The sequence below is a fragment of the Rhinopithecus roxellana genome, chromosome 19, assembly GCF_007565055.1.
Source record: "Rhinopithecus roxellana isolate Shanxi Qingling chromosome 19, ASM756505v1, whole genome shotgun sequence".
NCBI classification, from domain to species: domain Eukaryota; kingdom Metazoa; phylum Chordata; class Mammalia; order Primates; family Cercopithecidae; genus Rhinopithecus; species Rhinopithecus roxellana.
This window is the reverse complement of record NC_044567.1, coordinates 79,800,410-79,825,035: the sequence shown is the minus strand read 5'-3', so window position 1 is coordinate 79,825,035 and position 24,626 is coordinate 79,800,410. Positions and strand designations below refer to the sequence as shown.

General features: G+C 44.2%; 1 protein-coding gene across 2 annotated transcripts in view; it reads right to left on the bottom strand.

The window, feature by feature from the left end:
* Positions 1 to 24,626, bottom strand: part of PRKCA (protein kinase C alpha) — a 518,814-nt gene that overhangs the window by 272,003 nt on the left and 222,185 nt on the right. The window lies entirely within an intron of this gene.

Genomic DNA, 24,626 nt, shown 5'->3' with positions numbered 1-24,626 from the left:
TGTTATCAGCCTTACATAGAACAAACGTGGTCGGCCAAAAATTTACTGTGGGACTCAAAAACATTTTAGGGGCTCATACAAGCTTAGGGTCTTAACATTTAAGTGATAACCGAGAGGCATGCACTGATAGAAAATCCTAAGAGACACAGAAGAGTTTTAAACAATGCAGTTGTACATTTTTATAGGGCGCATGTTCTGAAACCTTGAAAATACAGATATGTAAATGTCATATGAAGCCATGTCATTTTTACTTAATTTTTGGCATAACCTGTCGCCTCAAAAAGTGTTTGTGGCTTGTGTGTGGCAGGCACACGGTGTCAGATGCACTTCCAAAGTGCCATGAGGCGTGGATTGGACGTCAGCTCCGCTTTGCGCATGCAATTCCTGCCTGCAGAACTGCAGCTAGCATCTGCTGCCTCTGGATCAGCCTCTATTTGGAAAGTGGGAATTATTTTTTCTTCCACATCCAAGACCAGCAGAGTAGCTTTCAATCCCAGTCAACTGCTCTTTGCTGCAGAAATCAATATAAGCAACAGGGGAAAAAAACAATAAAGGGACTAAGCCTCCATAATCTTGCATTTTCCTTTGGCTCTGCAAAGGTGCCCTCATTTCTTTTTTTTTTTTGAGACGGAGTTTCGCTCTGTCTCCCAGGCTGGAGTGCAGTGGCCGGATCTCAGCTCACTGCAAGCTCCGCCTCCCAGGTTTACGCCATTCTCCTGCCTCAGCCTCCCGAGTAGCTGGGACTACAGGCACCCGCCACCTCGCCCGGCTCGTTTTTTGTGTTTTTTAGTAGAGACGGGGTTTCACCGTGTTAGCCAGGATGGTCTCGATCTCCTGACCTCGTGATCCGCCCGTCTCGGCCTCCCAAAGTGCTGGGATTACAGGCTTGAGCCACCGCGCCCGGCCTACCCTCATTTCTTAAAAGAACACGAGAGGCAGGAGCTTGAGGTGGGGGCCGCAGGAGCACGTACCACAAGACCTTCTTACTGATCTACAATCTGCAGCTAACTCTTGGTCAATCTCTGCAGTGGAGAAACAGCACACAACATATTAAAATCTAGTTTAAAAGCAAAACAAAACCCCTCATTGTTCACATCTTTGTTCAAACTTTCTTACTAGAGTTCCTTCTTACAAAAAGTAAGATGGACCCATTTGAGAGTCTACTCTAAATCTTGCCCTCCCCTGTAGCTGGAATGTTCCCTAAACAGCTCTGAGATGGCCAGAGAATACCACTGGAAACAGCTAGTAACAGCCACTTCCTACCTCTGTAGGGGTCTACCAAATACTTGCACATACCTTGTCTTATGTGGTCATTTTCCACAGTGTGGGACACCATAGGTTTGACCATTTTCTCAGCTGAGAAAAGGGAGGCTCAGGGAGTGCCCAGAGAAATATACAAGGAAATAGGTCCAGGAAGTGCCAGATCTCGAGGTCAAACCACGATGCTAATAACTATCCTTGACTGCCTCTGTTGTAAGCCACCACATTCAATCTTTTGATAGAGAAGTGGGGGACTCAAAGAAGTGACAGAGACAGAACCTGGGGTTTCACACAAGGTCTCACAGAGCCTAGAGCCTGAATTCCGTCTCTGCCTAGGGACCCTCTGCAAAATCCAGATGTTCTGACTTCAGGCCCAGCTGGCCTTCGACCACAGAGCACGCACAAAGTGCAGCAAGGCCCCACTGGGAGGCCCCACTCCACTCCGAGTGCTGCTTCTAACTGCAGCCCCCGCACGGCAGCCCGCCACCCAACTGACTGCTCTGGGCTATTTATGAGATGGTCCCTGCTCTCGGGAGATGTCCCTCTTTGGATTATTCATCCTCTCCTCACCCCCAAAGCAGCAAAACCAGCACACGCTGTCCCCCAGCGCCAAGCCCTGCTCCAGGGTTTGCAGGCAGCTACCTCCCTCTCCGCCCCCTCTTTTAGAGACAGTCAGGGCTCCAGACTCTCTGCTGGGCTCTGTGCTGAATGTTACCCTTTGTCTCAGAACCCTGGGCTGGCTCTGACGGCTGGAAAGCCTGAACAACAATGATGAATCAGAGTATTTATTTTTGAGGTTTTCTCCAAGCTGCCTCTTCATCGGCTCTTAAATAGCAGCATTCAAGCTGCCACAGACACTTCCCGAAGTTTGCTGGCCTAGGGTTCCCAATGGGGAAAACATCACCTCCCTGGCAACAAATGCAACAGCTTAACACCCCTTCTGCAGGAGAGGCACCAACTGCATCTCTCCAAAAGACGGGTGGCCTACATGTTTAAACTGATTTTCGAAATTATTTTCAAATCTCTCGGGTTGCATGAGCAGGGGTAGATTTCTATTTCTAAAGTGTGGTGACCTTTTCTAAAACTGTTTTATGCTTTTCACTCTTCTGTGATTGGTGCCACCTAGGACTGCACGCTGCATTCATTTGGTGCGTCTGAGTGAGCTGTTTAATCCAGAACAAGGAAACTCGTCCCTTCAGATCTGAATTAAAGAAGCATCTCTCTGGGTATGATGAGGTTTGCTGATGTTTAACTCTCATCTAAAAGTTAGCCATTCTTATTAAGATTGAAAGCTTAGGCCGGGGGAGGTGACTCACACCTGTAATCCCAGCACTTCGGCAGGACGAGGCAGGCAGATCACGAGGTCAGGAGATCGAGACCATCCTGGCTAACACAGTGAAACCCCATCTCTACTAAAAATACAAAAAAATTAGCCAGACGTGGTGGAGGGCACCTGTAGTCCTAGCTGCTGGCTGGGGAGGCTGAGGCAGGAGAATGGTGTGAACCTGGGAGGTGAACCTTGCAGTGAGCCGAGATTGTACCACTGCACTCCAGCCTGGGGGATAGAGCAAGACTCCGTCTCAAAAAAAAAAAAAAAGCTTAAATTAAATGAATTTAATGAAATAACTAGCCTTGCAAAGGGGAAACCTAAGAAAAACTCACAAATTAGAAACGTATTGTTTCTTGCTGTGCTGCTTTACAGCTTGGCATAGCAGAACAACAGTCTCTACCTAAAGCGTTTATTTACACACAGACACTCAGCCTGACGTTTAAGAGTGCAAAGGAGTTTTTAAAAAAAAAGGCAGTCGGGGAAAAAACAAGAGTGAAAATCTGAGGACACCACACAGAAATACAATGATATCTACACATGAAACTCAGTCTCCAATAAAAAATATACATTTGCCTGTGAACAGATGAGCTTTGGTAAGTGTTGAGATCAGAAGGGAGTGGACTGTTCTTTTCATCACAGTTCGGAAGATAAAAGGAGAAGCACAGACTGCTGATAAAAGTCTGGCAGTGGCCGGGCGCGGTGGCTCACGCCTGTAATCCCAGCACTGTGGGAGGCCGAGACGGGCGGATCACAAGGTCAGGAGATCGAGACCATCCTGGCTAACACGGTGAAACCCCGTCTCTACTAAAAATGCAAAAAATTAGCCGGGCGTGGCGGCGAGCGCTTGTAGTCCCAGCTGCTTGGGAGGCTGAGGCAGGAGAATGGCGGGAACCCGGGAGGTGGAGCTTGCAGTGAGCCGGGATCGCGCCACTGCACTCCAGCCTGGGCCACAGAGCGAGACTCCGTCTCAAAAAAAAAAAAAAAAAAAAAAAAAAAAAAAAAAAAAAAAAGTCTGGCAGCATAACTGCTAATATGCCTATGCCTGCGATGAGGGCCTCAGATACTGGGGCTCAGGAGACAGCGTGTGGTCAGCCAAAATGACGACACTGTTCTTCCTGGGATGGCCCTCCTGGGTCCTCTGGGCACATTATACCGTCAGGTAGTTTGCTAACTGGAATGCTTTCTGGCTAAGTGCAGAATTCTGTTTTGCACGGTACTCATTCCAACCTACGAAGGTTATCCTCAAGTCCTAAATGCCACTAATGCCCATCACGGGATCAGGAGAGTACTACCAACATGGGATGAAACTGAAGAATAAAAATAGCTGCCATTTACTAACTGCTGGAGATCCCACCAGATGCTTCAGGTCTACTCATCATTTAACCCTCACAAAGCCACCCCATGCTAGTCTCCCATTATGCAGAAGAGGAAACTAAGGTTCAGAGAGGTTAAGTAACTCTGAAAGATGCACAGCTTTAAGCGACAGAACTGGAGTTTCAAAGCTGCGGAGTTTCAAAGTCGCGTTCTTTACCCTGTCACACATCTCCAGAAGGGATCAGCTCAGCGCCCTCACTACTTCCAAAATAAAGTCTTCAGTAACATCAAGAAAAAGAAAAGGGGCCAGACGTGGTGGCTCACGCCTGTAATTCTAGCACTTTGGGAGGCAGAGGCGGGCAGATTGCCTGAGCTCAGGAGACTGGCTTAGGCAACATGGTGAAACCCTGTCTCTACTAAAAATACAAAAAATTAGCTGGGCATGGTGACATGAACCTGTAATCCCAACCACTCGGGAAGCTGAGGCACGAGAACCCCTTAAACCCAGGAGGTGGAGATGGCAGTGAGCCAAGATCATGCCAATTCACTCCAGCCTGGGCGACAGAGCAAGACTCCATCTCCAAAAACAAAACAAAACAAAAACCCACAGTAAAAGAAAAGGCACCATGCACAGGGCCCTGGATACGAAGCAATCTCTTACTCAAAAGAAATATAAAATGTCTAGGAGCTTCAGAAATGGGGAAGTAGAAAATACTTCTATTTTGTTCAGGGAAACGTTGGTATTTTTCGACTGCAAAGATGAGATGGGAAGATGACAAGTCTTAAACACATGCTAAAGAAAGTTCCATCAGATTTGTGTCTCATGACTTTTCTTATGACATGCTCTGAAGAACACACGGCATTCGGATGACAGAGAAAGCTGTCTATACAAAATCTTCCCAAGAACGTTAATATTTAAGTGGTGCCCCACATATAGAACCTAAAGAATCCCAACTATAGTCTCAATCAAATCACAAAGAACACTTGGCATTTAACAACGCAGTTGTGATTCTTAACACTACCTCCTAAAACCATCCTTAGATCCCTAGACCAACAGACTCATAAGGTTAGAGTTCATTTCAAAATTTTGTGCTTTCTCAATGATACTTACCTGCAAGCTTATCTGTGGCCCCAAATAATTCTCACCATAAATTATGGTAATAATTTACTTCGGTGGACCTGGCTTTGGTGAATTACAGATCTCAAAAAGAAAAAAAGGACTGAAACACCGTGGTTTTCCTCCCCATCTCTGATCCTGGGTAGGCAAGAGTCCTCAATTCCTGGACACATGCTAAATTACTATGAATAAAAAACAGCTTCAGGAGCACAGTCAGGGCTTCCCTGAGAGTAAAATTCACAAGGAAGAACTGGAGCCCAGAGAGTGAATTACCGAAACACAGATTCTAATAACTGGGGTGATCTACGCAAAGAATGCCCAGCTGTATGCACTGGATATGGTGGAGGGGATTTTACAGGCCGGCTCCGTGAGACTAAGCCCCCGTTATTCACCTCTATCTATCGAGCACTCATCGCAGGGCCTGGACCCACATGGTGCTCAATCTGATGAGTATAGGAGGATAGAAGAAAGGACAGGTGGCTGAATCTGTCCCAGGAATCCACAGGAATCTGTCACATGATCCACTGCAGAAAACTAATTCCCACGGGGGAAGAGCAGTTGGAGCCATCTCGTTAGCTCTCCTTACTAACAACAATGATAATAATAGTGATAACCACCATCACTGATAGCTTCTACTGTGGCCATTGGTGATGATGACATCAACAACAGCAATTTCCCTTCTGCAGCTCAGAGGGGTTCAGCAAGAAGCCCAAAGTTACATGGCCAGTAAGGGAAGAAGCAAGATTCAACCTGGGTCCTCCAGCTCTGAAGTTAACTATGTTTATGCTATTCTAATATTTCAGATATTTTAATTTGCATTATCCTTCTTTACCCAGACTGTATAATCTATGCTGTAACCTCATTACAGCCTTTACACGTGGGTTTTATTTTTCTAATCTTGTGTGTTTTCCGCGGCTTTTCTCTGAATGACGGATCAGTGGAGGATCTATCTGCAAGTCAGACAACTGCATTCAGATGGTCTGAACTGGACAGAGTACACCAGGAAAGTTCTAGTCACATAGACAAACAGCTCATGTTTCTTACACACCATTTTCCTATCAGGGCTTCTCAATGTCATTTGGGACTGTGATCAGAAATATACTGAAAGGACTGCAAGAAATGTCAGAATTGGAGAGGCAGAGCATGTGCAAAAAAAAAAAAAAAGAACAATTAGTCCAAAACCAGGTAAGAAACAGAAATTATGAGTACATTAATATCAGAGGACAGAAGCCAACAGCTATCCAAAGTCAGGCAAATAATTAATAATCAGGGGAATAAGGAAGGGAAAGAAAGGAAATGCTGTCCATTCACTATGTTCCAGGCATGATGCTGTTTTGATGTAAGTTTTCACTTTTATTTCAATGGTAGGTATTTATTGAAAAGGAAACTGGAGGTCTGGCTTGGATGATACAACCACACAGCTGTGTGGGCCATTCATTAAAAGGAGGGGAATGGACTAGAAGACTTTGTGGTCTCACAGTTCTCTGATATCCTGTAACTGTTTAAATCTTGTTGTGAGAACAGAGACAGTGACCAGGTAGTGAGGAGATCCCACTAGGATTAAAAAGGGAAGGACAGATCCAACAGGAGCCGCCAAGAAAAGGTCTCAGGCTCCTCTGATGGTCTGCAGACCCCTCAAGAGCTGTATTTTGTGCCCTTACTCTGGTGAGAGCCAACCCCAAGGAAGCTGGGCCAGCACAGAGCTGATGGGGACACCCACCCCATCAGGTAGAGGCCTGCTTGGCAGCAGGGGTAGGGGAATTTGGGTCCAAGAAGGACTGAAGGTTAAAGAAGTTGTACTGCACGTTTGTGTTTATTAACCGTCCCGCAAGACATCAATACATTTCTTTTTCTGCCATATGTTGGCTTGTGGTAAGAGCCCCTAATCTGATGGACACACAGATCAACAGATGGCCTATTTATACTCAAGAAGATCTTAAGGAAGTCTCATCCTTGGTGAGTTTTCCCATCTGGCAAAACATGAGATGTGCAAGAGGCAGTGTAGATGGGCAGTGAAGGGTGGTTAAAAGTGTGAATTCACAAATCACAAAGCAGGTTCAAGTCCTGCCTGCAGCTGAGTATGCCTTGGAAAAGTTACTCAACCACTCTAAGATGTTTCTTTAGCTACGAAGCAAAATGGTAACAGCGCAATCTCAGAGAGTTGGGGGATAATTTGAGGAAGAATTCACATGAAGTGCTGAGAACAGCACCTTGTAGGTAACACACACAGGGTAAATGCTAACTACTATTATTACTTACGGTGGTGGTGGTGTAAGTAAATAATTGTAACAAAGCATTCTTTATACAATAGTCCCACTGAAATGGAAATAAATTCCTATCAGGAATCTTTGGATTAATAAAATCAGCATATGACACTAGACAGCCTAAGTCTACCCCAGGCAATTCCCCTTCATGTCACTGTCAGTAAGGAAACATACAGGAGAGGGTCAAATTACCATGAGTCCTTAAAAGGTTCACTTGTCCATTTCCCTCATGTTACAAATTTATTACTCAAATACATTGGGCCCCCACGTTCAGAAAGATCAACTTGTGATTTTTTTTTTTTCTTTTTCTTTTTCTTTTTTGAGATGCAGTCTTGCTCTGTCACCCAGGTTGGAGTGCAGTGGCGCAATCTCCACCTCCCAGGTTTGCGCCATTCTACTGCCTCAGCCTCCCAAGTAGCTGGGACTACAGGCGCCCGCCACCACGACCGACTAATTTTTTGTATTTTTAGTAGAGATGGGGTTTCACCGTGTTAGCCAGGATGGTCTCGATCTCTTGACCTCATGATCCACCCGCCTCGGCCTCCCGAAGTGCTGGGATTATAGGCATGAGCCACCGTGCTCGGCCCCATCAACTTGTGATTTCTAATACTCAGGATACAAAACCCAAGAGGAAGTCAGACAATTAGGGATAAGAAGCGACCTTCATCAGATATGAAATACCAGCAGAATACACAGAAGACAATGGAATCTCCCTCATGCCTCAGAGACCCCGATTCCGCCTGCTCGTTAGAACAATAATAACGGACCCAGTTCCCATCCCAGGGGAATATGCAGATACAAAACCTCAGCTCCAACACAGAATCGTGGTCAGCTCCACTTGGGAAGAAAGTGGTCAAGGTCAATGTAATCAAAACTAATCGTTTTCTAACTAATCAAAACTAACTAATCTAAGTAATCAAAACTAATCGGTTTTTCTTGGGGGGGGGGGGGCAGCAGTTCCAGAAAAGGTCATAATCTTCATATTGCCTCTAAATGACAGAAACATATAGGCTAAAAGTTGGAAGCTCCACTTCCCACTCCTCCAAAAGGCAGAGCTCCATAAACACTGCAGCATTACAGAAGGAACAAAGGGATGGGCTGATGCGCTGCAGAGTCCGACAACTTCCAGACAACTTGTTTAAATGCTTGAGAAGCCGGCTTGTCTGTGCTGCCCTTTCCAACAGCCTCTACCGGGGAACACATTCCTCTGCAGCAGCAGAAAGAAGCCTGAGCAACCAAAAGCCGCTCCCCCAAGTCAACAACAGCCTTGCAGGAAACTCGCAAAAGAAACAGGGTCTGCCTGGCTGGGGAATGGGGGAGCTGCCTGACCAAGGGAGCGGCAGCCTGGACAGTCTCCTCTGGATCTTGCCCAGTTGCTGGTTGCTTAAGACCAACCCACTGGGTATCAAATTAAAGCCTTAGATGGCAAAAACAAAAGGTCAAGATGAGTCTGTAAACCAGGAGGAGGCAGAAGGCTGACCCTACCACATTTCTCATTTGCCTAGCCAAATTCAGCATTCATTATAAATCAAGCAGTCAACACACAGACTAACAGCCTTGGGTGTGACTTATTTCAAGACACATGGCCTTAATAATTATTCTGAGGCAAACCAGGGGGGATCAGGACAGGCCAATACTGAGCTCCAAAAAGGAACGCAGTAAAACAGGGGATTTGGCCAATGCCCTGCTGCCTTTAGAGGACAAAGGCCTATCTCATGGGAATTAACAGTGAGCCCAGGAGCAGAGGAAACATTTATTCTTTTAGGCAAACCAAATGCAGTTACATTGGTTAAGAAGAGAAGATGTGACGGGGAAGAAGTAGTGAATTCATGAAATTTATTTTAAAAAGGGCCTATGACTTTACTGCTGTTTTAGGGCATGTTTTAAGAATTACTTGGTGAGAGGAGAAGTGTAGGAATCAAGAAGGTATTATCTAAGAGGTACATTACAGAGAGCTCTACTGTCCGAAGTCTCTTCTTCCTTAAAATCCACTTCCAAAGGACTGAAGTGTTGCTGACTGCCTAAGTAAGGTTACAATTGCCTTCCAGTATTTTCCAGCTGTGGATTCCTCTTCACTGAAAGAAGGGAAGCAAATGTCTGTTTTGTGCTCAGAAAGCACTGTTCCACTCCCCGGGATGCTGTATGTGCAAACTGATTCCACCGAAGGCAGCTGTTCAGCCGCTAGGAATCAACCCCTGAAAAAAGACCTTGTATCCCTCCCATGTTCAGGAGAGGCAGCAAGGCAACCTGTCCATGGTCACAGCAACTGACAGCAAGGCCAGACCAGCAGCAGGGATGTGAGTGGAAGGAATTCTAGTCCTTGCAGTAGGGTTTTGCCCATGCAAAGTGGGAAGGAGATGGGGTTGCAGTTAAACTTCAAGGATGGGCCGGACACGGTGGCTCACGCCTGTAATCCCAGCGATCTGGAAGGCCGAGCTGGGCGGATCACGTGAGGCCAGGAGTTCGAGTTACCAGCCTGGCCATGAACCCTGTATCTACTAAAAATAAAACAATTAGTTGGGCATGGTGGTGTACGCCTGTAGTCCCAGCTCCTCGGGAGGTGGAGGCACAAGAATTGCTCAAATCCGGGAGATGGAGGTTGCGGTGAGCCGAGATCGCACCACTGCACTCCACCCTGAGTGATAGAGAGAGACTCTGTCTCAAAAAAAAAAAAAAAAAAAAAAAATCAAGGATGAATAAATGCTAATGAAAAACTACAAGTCAGTGTCGGGGAGCAGGCCAGGAAATGACCAGCAAAAAGATAATGAATCATCACGTGACTTTTTTAAAGTTCTGAATTGGCTCCTTAATTCCCTCTGAGCAAGGATGGTGGGGACAGACTCAAGGGACTCCAGGTTTTGTGTCTTTTTTTTTTTTTTTTTTACCAGAAGTGAGTCACTTGGGAGTAAGAAAATCCATCCCTGAAGGCAAAGCCATCTGCAATGTTCCCTCTTGGAAATTCACGCTGATCTGCTCAGAAGTGGAACATGGTGCTCTGTCAGCAAAGGCCCTGAATAATGCACGAGCAAATCCACAGAGGGCTGGGAGAGGCTTGGCCGCTTAGCTCCTCAGTCCAGAAGCCGAACACAGCTCCTCTCTGGGGAAATCAAACTCCACCCCTAGAAACATGGGCTCCAGACTTGAGGTCTGGGGAAGGAAAACAGCGTGAAGATAGTTTGAGGAGAAAGTCTACTCTTCAAGTCCTGGTTGCTGCCCAGGGACTTGCAGATACCCACAATGTCTGGCATCCATTAGTTCCATTTGATACCCTGAGGACTGAGGCCTGCCAATAATACACGACACAGGTGTGAAAAGGAATGGCTGAAAGAGAGGCTTATTTAACCCTTGCAGGGAGACAGCAGTGACAGGAGGCCACCAAAAGGTTATTTGTAAAAACGTCAGTCAGGTCGCTGCACCTGAAACAGGGCACCCTGTAAAAACAAGACTCCAGGGAGCCAACAACCCAGGGCATTGTCTGCCTCCTGACAACAGCCACAAGGGGAAGCGATCGCCTGTGCCCACAGGTGAAAATAATTGAGCTTCAGGCAGAGCCTCTCAGCCCAGGTTTCACATTAGGGTCACTGAGGGAGTTCTGGCAAAGCAAGGATGCCACTGGCTCCCACCCCGGAGATGTGGATTTAATGGACCTGCAACCTGCCCAGGCTGCCATGCTTCATTTGAAAGCTCCTCGGAGGACTCTATGGTTCAGGCAGGGTTAAGAACCACTGATGTGAAGAGTACTTGGAAGAAACGGTGACTCCAAAGCTGCAGAACCCTATGTGAACGCGGCTCCTCCTGCCCTCCAGCTATTTCTGGCTGTGCAGATGAAAACACAGGGGCCCTGCTGGGGCCTCTGCCCATTTAATAGAAGGCTTTCCTGAAGCCCTGTGCTCAGGTGTTTCCTGAGTGAACAGGAGCCAGCAGAGACTACAGTTGGAGCAAAGAATGTTACTGAAAAGCTCCTAATTGCCAACAAAAATCTAAGTAATCAATAGAGCAACTGAAAGTGTTGTCAGGAGGACACAACGTGGGCCCTTGTGTGCCAAAAATCTAAGGAATCAATGGAGCAACTGAAAGTATTATCAGGAGGCCCCAGGGTATAAGGGAAGGAGGGTGCTGGCTATTTAATCCATACCAGGGGCAAGGTAGGGAGCACAAAGATGATTTTTTTTTAGATCTCCACCACTTGCCCCAATATTGCCACCTCTGAAACGCAGGGAAGGAATATTCACATTTTAGGCAGCATCATGGCAGGGACACTGCACAGAAATCTGCAAAAGAAACCCCTGGATTCTCTTGCCTAGCTTCCACTGCAAGAATGCCTTCAGGTAGGTCAGTGAGCCACCCTTTTCCCTCAGGAAACATGCAGTTGATCCCTCTAACAGCAATAAGAAAACACAGAAGGTTTGGAAGCCACCACCTCCTCACTTCTTTGGAGCAGAGGACAGAGAATGCTGGGAAACATTCGTTTTCTCCCTCTTGAAAACTGAGAGTCCAGCTGAGGGCTGAAAAGAGGCAACAAATTGCACAGCTCCTGTGGTGCTTTCGATATCCAGCCATCTCTAGAGCTGAAAAGAAATAGGTGTTATTTGATGATATTTTCTTTCTGCCCAAGTATTTTTCAGTTTCCCTGTTTGGGGAGAACCTGAAAAACTGAGAGTACACTGACAGGTCAGGTGAGGTTTATGATTCTGCCATCCATGTGTGCATATATTAGTGAGTCTTGGTGTTTCAGGGTCTCTGGGATTCAATAAAATATATTCATGTGTTTATTCCTCCTCCTGTGGCTCAAACCAAATAATTGTCTCAACGGGAATGAATGTATTTAGGTTATGTCTCCACCGTGACTGCTCAAAATCTTTGATGAACTTCAAGACGATAAAGATTCTAGCTAGGATATGTTTGCAGCTGCCAAAGAAAACTGAACGTGGGGCAGAAGCCAAATAATCATTCATTTTCCAAGAACTGTTCAGGGTGCATTCTACGGACGATCCAAAGCTAACGTGGTTCATCGCGGCAAAAGGCATCCTACTTCCTCCCTGACTCAGTTTTCCTCATTGCACGCCGCGGATCTGGGATGACAGTTAAAAGACCCAAGGAGGAGCCAGGAAAAGTATCTGGAGTTAGCTGAAACATCAAATGTATTTGATTAGTCTGCCCAACAGGCAAGTATCATCAGCAGCTTATTTTGAGGCTTAAGAAGAGAATTGTGACTCTGATTTAGCCAGCTAAGCCAGGAGCCACAGTGCTCAGGGACTTAGCACAAGGACTCATAAAAATGAGCAATGGCCCTAGAGTGCTTCCATAAGGACATTTTCATAATGATCTTCGTTTTGTTGCTCAAAATATGTAAGACTCGCCTTGGGACAAATACAAACAAATGAAAATTTTCCAAAATCTCATTTTACCTGTGGAGAAAACTGCAAAGACTGACTGTGAGATTTTGTCATTCCACCCATGGGCCACTCCCTCCCGGGTGACCCGATGAACAGAACTCATTGGGTAAGGTCAATTCCACCCACAGGTGATAGGCAGGAAGCCTGATGGCCCATGAGCTCCATGGCCCTTACCAGGGGCTTTATAAGGCACGAGCTCCTTTAATCAATGAGAAACAAGGCTCTGCGATGTCACACAGCCCTCCAGTGCTGGAGGTAAGACAAAGAAATGACTCTTTGAACTCAAAAGCCCACCAGGTCAGCTGCTGGTGGAAGTGAACAGTTAGTCTTATTCACATCTTATAACTTGGAAATCGCTGGACAAAATAGGGATGGAGAGAAAATCGCTATTACCATAATGTCTATGTTACAGAATGCTACTGTCATCTTATAACATTTGTGAAAGTTTAAAAACATGTTTTTAGCTTAATACTTGCACGCAAACTTTTGCAAAGACCTTAACTACAAGGACACCAATAGTAATCAAAGATGATATTTAAGTTCAGACTCTATTGAAAACCAGACAGAGGCTTAAAAACAATAAAAAGACAAGAAAAAAGAAGCTGGCTTCTCCATTAAGGCTGGAACCATTTGAACCCAATACATCAAAACCCAAATTGGAGAACAATTTTGCTGGGCTTATTCGTCATTTGTACTTGATTCTGAACTTTAAACTCTACCATTTTTCCCTCCTCTAACATTTAAAAGTCATCTGTTGCCTCTTAGTCTTAACCAACCAAACTCACAACACCCTATCAAAATACACAAACTAAAATACACTGTACTTCCAACTATCATTTTAAAATATCTTCCCTTCCAGTCTTATGTACCATATTAGTTTTTCATTGCTGCTGTAAAAGAAAATACCACAAACTTAGTGACTTAAAGCAACACGAATTGATTATCTCACAGGTCTGCAGTCAGACTTCCAAAATGAGTCTTATAAGGCTACAATGGAGGTGCTAGCAGGAGTTCTGGGGGCCTCTGCTTCCCTTGCCTTTTCCAGCGTTAAGAGACCACCTGTATTCCTTGGCTCATGGCCCCTTCCTCCATGTTCGAAGTGCAGCCCTCCCAACTCTACTTCCGCATCCCTTTGTGAGTTCATCCCTCACTCTCACCTTTGTGATTATATTGGGCCCACCCAAATAACCCAGGGTAATCTCTTACAAGACCCTTAACTTAACCACATCTGCATTATATTCTTTTCCATGTAGGAAACACAATCACAGAGTCTGGATATTAGGACATGGATATCTTCAGGGGGAAGGCACATCATTCTGTCTACCACATGTATGCACTTATTTATTCCATGGTTGCAATCGTATACCTGCAGCAATTCTGCATCTTTTTTTTTGGGGGGGGGGGGGCGGGGGGGGAGACAGAGTTTCGCTGTCACTCCGGCTGGAGTGCAGTGGTGCGATCTCAGCTCACTGCAACCTCCACCTCCTGGGTTCAAGCAATTCTCCTGCCTCAGCCTCCTGAGTAGCTGGGCTTACGGGTGCCTGCCACCACACTTGGCTAATTCTTGTATTTTTAGTAGAGACAGGGTCTCACCATCTCACCACATTGGCCAGGCTAGTCTCGAACTCCAGACCTCAAGTGATCTGCCCCGCCTTGGCCTTCCAAAGTGCTGGGATTTCAGGCGTGAGCCACCACACCCAACCTGTATCATGTTTTTAATGGAATACGGTATTAAACATTTTCCATATTTCCATATAGTCACCAAGATTATTGTTTTTAAACCAAATCAAGTCCCACCCAGTTAAAAAGATCGTTATCAATATATGTTAAGGGGGTAGAAAAATACAATGGACAGTCTTTTAAAATGTCTTTGTATATTTTACAAGAAAGTGGTTTTAGTCATTAAAAAGTCGAAAGAAAAATAAACAGCAGTACAGATATATGCTGACCCATGAACCCTGGGCAATTACTTCCATCACAACACCAGAGCTGACGGGAGGAGGTTTGAGCAGACAAAGGTCTGCGGCATTTCTCGTGGGAAGCAGGCAGAGCGGATCAGTGCCTCATTCTACACAAAACACAATCAGATTGTCTTTCAGCAGAACAGAAATAATCACCCTATTGTCTAACATCATGAATGACCCGCAGAGCCACAAAACATTAATAATAAAGGCAAAAGTAGCCACTGGCTCCCTCATTTGTATGTTCTCTAATCTGCAATTTGTCGCCTTATAAACTTTAAGGATTATGACCCGTGGATGCAAATTGCATTGGTCATCAGTGCCAACAGCCAGGCACCAGGATTACTTTACCTCCTATTTTACCTATTTTATAAAAACACAGAATAATGAGAATGCAAAGCACAGCAGGAAAACCCCAAAAGGAACTGGGGCGGGTGTGGGGTGGGCAGGTAGAGAGGTGGAGATTATAGCCGAATGGCTTCTATTCAGTTGCATCATATAAAACAGGGGTCAGCTAGTTTTATCTGCAAAGAGCCCAGTAGTCAATGTTTTCAACTCCGCAGGCCACTCAGTCTCTGCCTCAGGTATTCAACTGTCTGTGGCAGGGCTGAGCAGCTGTACACAAGACACACACAAACTACTAGACACAGCTGTGTTCTAATAAGCCTTGGGCAGGATGTGGCCCAATAAGCTATAGTTTGCAACCCCTGGTATACAGGGAAAGACAGATGTCTTCATGTTATATGCAGACCAAAGTATCCCCAAACTGCCTCTTCACCATCTCTAAACTAATTTACCTCTCTGCTCATCTTTAACAAGTCTTGGCTCTTCTTAGGAGTCACACAGACACAGCGGTGAATATCATTACTGGCCCCAAATCTTCATCCCTGGGTGTAGTATCCATACCTTTTTTTTCATATGACTTTCAAATTCCTCCCCTAAAGATACAGTATATTTCCCTGCTTCCTAACTTTGAGCTTAGCCACGTGACTCACTTTGGCCAACATAATGAGATAGAAGTAACCACATGCCCCTACCAAGCCTAGAAGCAGACTTAGAGTTTCTGCCCATCCTCCTGGTTTTGCCTTGTCCCCTTAGTCCTGCGAAGAGCACACCCAAGTTAGCTTCCCCCTGGTCAGAGGTAGAGGAGAAGTACATGGCGCAGAGTCCCTTCACAGCCTCACAATGAGAGGCCGAGGTGCCTAGCTGAGCACAGGTGAAATCAGCCAACCTTCATGTGACATGCAGATTATGTCTGCAAGTGATAACAGGACTGTAAGTGATACTATGATTTTTGCTGTAAAGCCACCAACTTCTGGGGTGGATTGTTAGGTGACCACAGCCAATTAATAAATCCATTAATCATAAACCAAACCACGTATTTATTTCAAAGCCATCCAATCATCTTCATTGAAAACCATCTCCTGTGAAATAATTTTCAGATATACATATAGACACATATTTCAGCTATATATTTAATTACTAATAAATGTTCTCAAGATTTCCTCATAGTTATGTGTAACTGCTTTTATCCACTGATCAAAACAGATTTCTGTAGAGCAATATACAGTAAGCATACACAATTTCCAAAAATTTTTCAATCACAGCAGTATGTCTTTTAGACCATTTCTTTAAACATATGGTATATCATTATTATAAAGGCAATCTGGAACCATTATGACTCTTATTGTTTATTTATAGGAAGTATTATTGGCAAGGGCATTAAACAAAATATTGTTTATAAAATAATTATGTGCACAGAATATTCCCAGACCTTCTTCTGAATTAAAAAAAAAAAAACAAACAAAAGACTTTTGGAAGACAGGAAAAAGAGTATGGAGTGGCTCTGACATGTTTCTGTTTCATTCATGAAGACAGGAGTTTGTTTTCCACTTTGGTCTTACACTTCTGATATGACTGAGTCGTGACTTTCATCAACACTTCCAGGAAAGAAATAAGTGTCAGTCCCCCCGGAATGAAACCACACTGGTCCAAACTCTAGTCAGGGTCATGTTAGACACACACCCTTCCAGTATACTCTATTTACATCCATCTGAAACAGATCCATGTGCCCTGGCAATCCTGCACCCTTCACTAACCACTGTCTCCCATGTGCCAGTGCTAATCTCTCTCTCTCCACAAAACACATGTACAGCTGGGCACCAGATTTCAAGTGGTTCTTTTCCAAAAATGTGTCTCTAACTGGATGGTCCAAAATGTGAAAGGCATTTTCCAATGCCAACCTTCCAGGGCCTATTTCATTCATGACAAATAGGAAATATATTAATATCCATATTAAGTTCATAAATATTTACATCTTTCAATTATTAGTAACAAAAAAAATATGATGCTGATGGTGAGCATCTTGAGACTTTTAAGCTGGTGAAAGCTCACATAGCTGCAGGTGCCTGACAGCCTAACTCAATGGTGCTGGTTTGGTTTACACTCATTTCTGCTCCACGTGGTCTCCCATCCCCCAGGAGGGTAATCAGAACTTCCTCCAGGAGGGTAATCAGCTGCAGAAGTTCTGAGTGAAGGAGCAGGCGTGGGATATGTGAGGCCTCTTAACACCTCAACTTAGTACCTTACCATGATGTCAACTGCGCTGCATTCTACTGGTCAAAGGAAGTCACAAAGCCACTCGACTCATAGGAGTAGAGAAATAGACACCTGACTGAAAGCATGGCAAAGACATGTTATAAGGGAACATGTAACCAGGATGGGAGGATCTGTGGCTATTCTTTGTAATATACTACATATACCTAGCAGTCACATATTCTATTGTTTCTACATAAAAGGGTATTGTGGTTTTATGACTTAGTCTCCTTGCAGGGAAGAGGTGGGGGAAATGATCTTGGATATAGGAAGACAGACCTAGACACCTGTCACAGGCTCCTCCTCACCTGGGGCAATAGGCAAGCGTGCCTTCCAGGCCAATGGCACTGTAACCTAAGCTCTGTGAGCACAGAGACTTGTCTGTTTAGTTCACTGTTGGATACCCAGGGCACAGAAGAGAACCCGGCCCATAAAAGGCAAGCAGTGAAGATCTGTGAAATGAGAAGAATAGACATCTCCTAGGTGTTCTGATTGAAAAATTACAGAAGAGTTCTGCAGGAGATGAGAACTGGATTCTGCATCTGAGACAGTACTAACTGTACATGTGGGTCATCTCGAGTCAACTGTTTATAAGTCAGGGACTACCCGTGTTTAAAATTAGAGCAGAGAAATGATGTGCTAAGACATTCCCACATCGGTCTCCCAAAACAACGTAACAGTTTCTTGTGACTCAAAACCAAATGAAAACATAATGAAGGATACTTCCTATATCATTCCAATAGAACAAAAATGCTCTTTGCTAACTTTAAAGGAATCTGAATCGCAAGCAACAAATTAGCAAAACACAGTCTTCCACTGAACAATGTCCCTTACAGAGGATCAGGAATTGAAAATCAGGACACACGGTCAGTTTTGGGAAAGAAGTGCAGTCAATGTTTGTGTTGAATGTTAGAGCTAGAAGACCCCAGCAGTTGTGTGGCCCCTCATCTCCTCCCACTCACACACACTCTGTACACAGTGCAGAATTGAGGCCTGGGAGTTGCAAGGCTTGTCTGATGTCACCTAGCTAGTCAGAAGCAGAGATGGGATAAAAATTGAGGAGTTCAGACTCAGCTCTGAGCTCTTTCCACTACACCCTGCTGACAGTTTTCAGCCTTACTTGCAGCATAAACAAGCTTTTGAATATAAGCAACTATAAATAGTAATTAGTCAGAGTCTTGTATTAGATATGTTGACATCATCAGAAGGCAATTCTGTTCATTACAAGCCCCTCTGACGCTCGCTCTGAAAGTCACTGCCTTCTTTGTGTCCACCAGGCACCACCCTGGACCTGCCTTAGGTCCCAAGTGCATCCTTCCAGCATCTTCCAGCAATCTGAGCTTCATTACAATGTCCCCTCCTCCTGCCAGAGCTCACCAAATAGTCAGGTGCATTTGCTTTTCTCAGCCATATTCTCAGGGAAGGGAGTATGACTTTTCTAATTCTATTGCACATTCCCACAGTGCTAAGCAGGGATCTGACACACACATTTTGGTTAAACATAAGCTAATATTTATTGAATGATTACTATATGCTGGGCAAAGAGGTAGGCATTTTACGTGCATTATTTCATCTAATTCATCCCAAAAATCTATAAATAAGTAGGATTGTTTGTCTTCTGCCCACAACAAACTGGTCTGGAGAGGTTAAATGCCCTGCTCAAGGTCATACAACTAATAAAAGATGCTGATGCTGAGATTCAACCCAAGTGCTATTTGACTCCAAAGTTTGTGCTTTGTAACTCTTGATTTTTCCCAAGAACGACCTGCCTGAATTTCGGGGAGGAACTGGGGGAATGCAATTTGGAAAGTACCCAAGGTGATTCAGACGTGCAGCCAAATTTGGGGGGTCAGTGCCCCACACCCTGAAATCCTACACTGATTAACTCATCTTGCTTCTATTTTTCTGCAGCCAGAATGACAGTATGACCAGAACCTGACCCAAGCCCACCTTTACCAGGAACTCAGGCCACACACACTTTAGAGAGTACAGTCTTCTCTCCTGTATACAAACTTTAATCCTTCCCACCCAAATCCTCCGTGGACATCTCTGGACACTGCTGGAAACCAGAGGGCACCAAATCTTTACTCCAGGATCAGTAACAGAATTCATGATGACATGGAAGGTCTATCAAAGAAGTCCTGATGGCACAGCCCAGGAAGGGGCAGAAATCAAGGCCCCATTGGATTCATAGTGGGTTTCATTATGAATAATGCCCTCTTCCTTTGGGGCCTGGCGTTTTTTTGTTTGTTTGTTTGTTTTTATGAGCTACCCACACATACTACACGTCAGCCAATGACAGACCCAACTAGACAGTCTCACAACTATTTTCCCAAACTTCAGAACAGACACTACGGCTTTCATTGCTATGCACATAAACTGTGTGTCTTAGCCTTCCCTCCTGCAAGCATGCCTTGGGCAGCTAGTTCCTCCCCTTCAACAAAGGTGGGGTTCAGCATGAACCTCCTGTACAGGAAGAATCTGATCTCTTTATTACACAACCACACAGCACCTGGCAATGGACTTGAGCCTCTCTGGGAGATCACAAACAGGAGCCTCCACTTCCATCCCATGTTTCACTTCGCTCAAGGTGCTCCTACTTCGATTACTGTCCCCTCTTCCCCCTGCCTATTCTCTCCTTTTGGTCCTGCCGATTGACAAGAGCTCCTTTTTGCCTAGCATAACTGAGATAAACTGGTAAAGATACTACTAAATGCTAACAGGAAATAAACAGAAACTGCAAGAAGTGAAAAAAAAAGTGGGTATTATAAAATGCTAGTGTTCTCACCCTGCCACAGTCAGGTTCCACTGGCTTCGCCCCAGGTGGCCAGCCACTGGGGGTGTCCACCAGCTCTCCCCAGGGACACGTTCCTCCCACAGGACTCCTGGTCCACATCCACCTGCAGGACCCGTCGCCCAGGAGCTCCCTAGTGGACATGTTGAGGGATGTGTGCTCCAAACCAAGAGAAAGACCCCTGTCTCCGTCACACAGGATGGAAGCTAAAATACGGCTAAGATGAAAATGAGAGATTGAACAGTAGCTAAGGGAACCACAGACTGAAGAATTCTTTCAGAGCTAAATTTAAATTCGTTCCTCAATTCTTTCCTTCACTCAAGCATTTTGTTATTTCAAAGAGTATTCTGTTTTCTGAAGATTTATCTAACACTAGAAACCACGTGTCCCTATTTCCCAAGCCAACGTTCTTGCCTTTCAAAGAGTCAAGAAATACAACAATTCTTGACCCTATTTTCTCTTCTCACACATATGGTACAAATCCATAAACCCAAGAGGCATTTATTCTCTACAAGATATTTGAATTTGTCTGAGACTGGTCTTCTTCTTCTTCTTTTTTTTTTTTTTTTTTTTTTTTTGAAAACAGTCCTCCTGCATGAAGTCCTTCTTTTCAATATTTACTGTAACTTAAGACACTGAAGAATCCAGCTCCAGCCAGATGACTCGATTCATCACTACATAATTGGATGTTTACTTTTATTTGTCCTAATTAGCCAAAAAGAAAAAAAAAATCACAGTTTAGTCTTTCTTAGAAAAAAAGATCAACCTTATTTTGTCATTTGTACCATCATATAGGATCTTAGGAGATAGTACTTATTAGAAAAAGTTAAGTGTGAAAAGCAATTGAGAATTAAAGAAAGAAAAAATCTCTGTGGCCACGCACAACCATTATCCTTACACAGGAGTTTGCCTCTGGAGGCTGAAATCATGTTTAAAAACTATAAAAATGAAAACTCTTTTATGGTCATTATACTTTACACTATAGATCCCCTTCACTGTAATATGACATTATTACCAACTTTGGACTTCTACACTATATAAAAACATGAGTTAGCAATTGCCAAATACTTCCTTTCACTGTCTGTGAATACACTTGCAAGAGAAACTGCAGACTGCTGCAGAAATCTGGTAAATGTCAAACATTTTTAGTACTTTTTTTTTTTTAAGGGGGCAATTTCCAAATCAAAATCAGTTGAAGTTGCAATTTGGTTTGTACTGAGTGGACAGATGCCCAGAGTCCTGAGGCCGCCACAAGCCACACTGTCTCTGAAGCATCTCCTACATGAAGACCTCCTGCCTCATGTGCCAGTGATGCCCTGGCATGGAGACTTTTAAATCATTGTATTTTTAAAAAACATTCTATAGCAGGCCTTTACAAAGCAATAAAATCAGGAATGACAGACCTCAGAGAATTTCACAGGCTCTAAAATAGCAGTGGCAAGTGGTACTGGAGTCATTTTACTTTTCTTGGTGAGTTTAGGAAGAAATATTTTGGGTTTTAAAAGTCAGAAATCAGCAGTCACTTTGGAATAAGAATGAAGAATATAGAGTTAGAAAAGTGTGGGCCAACTGTTTCTTCAGCCCAAGGAGAAAGTATAATTCTAAATAATAAATCTAGATATCTGAAATTTAGGGGAAAAATGGTTGCTAACTGCATTAACTTTGATAAGCTGAACTCAACGTGCCTTTTGATAGCAAGACAAATACAAATAGACCTATGTATTCAAAGTTATTCTGTTTTTTGAGATGGCTCACACCTGTAATCCCAGCACCCTGGGAGGCTGAGGCAGAAGGATTCCTTGAGGCCAGGAGTTTTGAGACCAGCCTGGGCAACATAGCAAGACCTTGGCTCTATAAAAGATTTAAAAATTAGCAGGGTGGGCTGGGCGCGGTGGCTCACGCCTGCAATCGCAGCACTTTGGGAGGCCAAGGCGGGTGGATCACCTGAGGTCAGGAGTTTGAGACCAGCTTGGCCAACATGGCAAAACCCCCTCTCTACTAAAAGTACAAAAATTAGCCAGGCATGGTGGCAGGCATCCATAATCCCAGCTACTTGGAAGGCTGAGGCAGGAGAATTGCTTGAACCCAGGAGGTGGAGGTTGCAGTGAGCCGAAATCACACTACTGCACTCCAGCATGGGTGACAGAGCAAGACTCTGTCTTAATAACAACAACAAAAATATTAGCAGTGTGGGTGGCATGTGCCTGAGGCTATAGTGAGCTATGATCAGATCACTGCATTTCAGCCAAAACAAACAAAACCAGTTATCCTGGTCTTCCAATAGCTTAGGAATCCAAAAGCCACCTCATCCAACACCTTATTTTAACAGTGAAGTGTATGAGCTCTGGGAATTGCTAGGAATCTTACATGGTAAGGAGAACTGCACTCAACCATATCCAAGGCAATCTTGGCCCCAGAAACATAGTCTAGGGTTGTGGTTCTCAAACATAGACTGGAGAGCTTGGGAAATGCAGAATGCCAAGCCCCAGCCACTGCCTTGCTGCTTCTGAAGATCTGCAGTGTGAGAATATCTGCTAATGAGCTTCTAAGTGATATTGATGCTGTAGGTCTGGGAGGCCCCTTTGAGAACCGCTGGCATAGGGAATGTTGAAGTAAGTGGGGGCTGGAGGAATTAGTGCTTACCAAGCACCAGGCACATCAAGATCCTTTATCGTCATCCACCCCATTTAATTCCCAGTATAACTTATAAAAGAATCACCAATTGAAAGGTGAGGAAACTGAGGGCCAGGGTATTTGCTGATAAGTGGGAAGGCAAGAGACAGTCCCAGGGCAGCAAGGGTCCACTATACCTTCCAACTGCTTCACCCCCACCTTAGGCCCCAATCAACAAAATCACGTACATCATAAAATGCCTTGTATGAATATGTGACTGCAAGCTTGCTAATAAAACATTCTAGCTAGAGGCCTCCAAGCACTCAAACACAATATGCACAGCCATTTTTCATCCAGAGAGCCAATTTCCATCTCTAAACTGTTGTTGGAAATTTCCAACAATCCCTGCGAACTTTCGGCTTGCTCCTTTCCTGGACTCTCAACAATCTTCCAAATCCTCCTTTCTCAACAAGGCAACCCTAATGGAACACGTAACAATGGCCGGGCCCAACCCAGGACAGAACTCACCATCTGCAATAGAAATAGCATGAGCTCACTGCCTCTACTTTTCAAGGTTCTATGACTGAAGACCCTGATGTTTGTGTAGTGTTTGTGGGTGTCAAGGTTAAATGTCTTTAGTGTAACCTCCAAACACAGATTTCCGTGCTTTGTAGTGTACACATCACAGCACAACGCTTGATATTAAAGCTCTGTGTTGATGATAATGACCTGCAGTAACTCTCCATATCAGGGAGTCCCTTACACGGTATTAACAAAGCAACTCCAAGATCTGTTTCCATGACAACAGCAGCATCACACAGGAAAGAGAACGAGGAGAGTACAAAAAGGCTTTTTAGAAACTGTTACCAAAATGCACACCCAGTTTAGGAGACTAAAAATTTTCTGGGCATTAGATTTTGGGTTAAAAATCTTTTCTTTTTTGAACGTATTCTCTAATGATGTGACTATTTTTAAATGTCTAATAGGGACTGATTCAGAACACTATAAATACCATCCATCTGCCAAATTTCAGGAGGTCTAAAATTAGGTTACCAGGTTCATCGATTTCCCTAAGAAGATTCTCATAAAAATAGAACAAACCTTTCCGGTAGCATTCACAGTGAAATGCTGATAGCTCACATGCTGTGGTAAATAAACTATACCTATTTAAAAAGCTAAAAACTATTAAGCAACTCCGAAAAATCATATTTTTTTCCTGAATAAAGTTAAGACGGGGAATATCTTATGAAACAGGAGTTTCTTAGGAGGCCCTTCAATTTACAAAGCCACAGACTGAAAATACCTCCCAGCAGTATGTGGTATAAGCAAATCACATATTATCAACCAATACAAGGAAAGGACACATCACATTTTCCTTTCTACTGTGCTCATGATCAGCCTCTGCTTATGTTTGCTTTTCTCTGGTGGGTGAGGTGGAAATTAAATGAAACACCAAACAGCGCCCGTAGCCTTCTCCTCGCCTAATCTATTTTTCTGCCATTATTATTCCTTCGTTGACCATCAAAGATGACAGGGCCGTCTTACTAAAAATATCCCGGAACAACAGCCAGCATTGAGACCTTTTTTTTTTCCTCAGCTACTGAGAGGTAAGGTTATTTCACCTACATGTGTACCAAGTTATTTTTAAAACTTGCCTTGTTCTTCTCTGGTTATTCTATTTCAATAAGCAAAAGGGAACCTGTAGCCGTACTCACATCCACCCTAAACACCCTAGCTGTTAGATGGTCCACGTTACGGTCATCAACACAGACAGAGAGTGGACTTTTCACGCGTAAACTGAAATGCAGAAACCGCTTTGCAAAAACAGCTTGATGAGTAATTTTCAACCTCGTCACAAGCATGGAAGTTGCAGATCTCAACTAGATGGCACTTGCGCCAAGAACTCGGTGTTGTTCTGTTTTCTCAGTAACTATCCGTTATGCTAAGAGGCCACAACAGATTGGCTCAGAAAAACCTGTTAG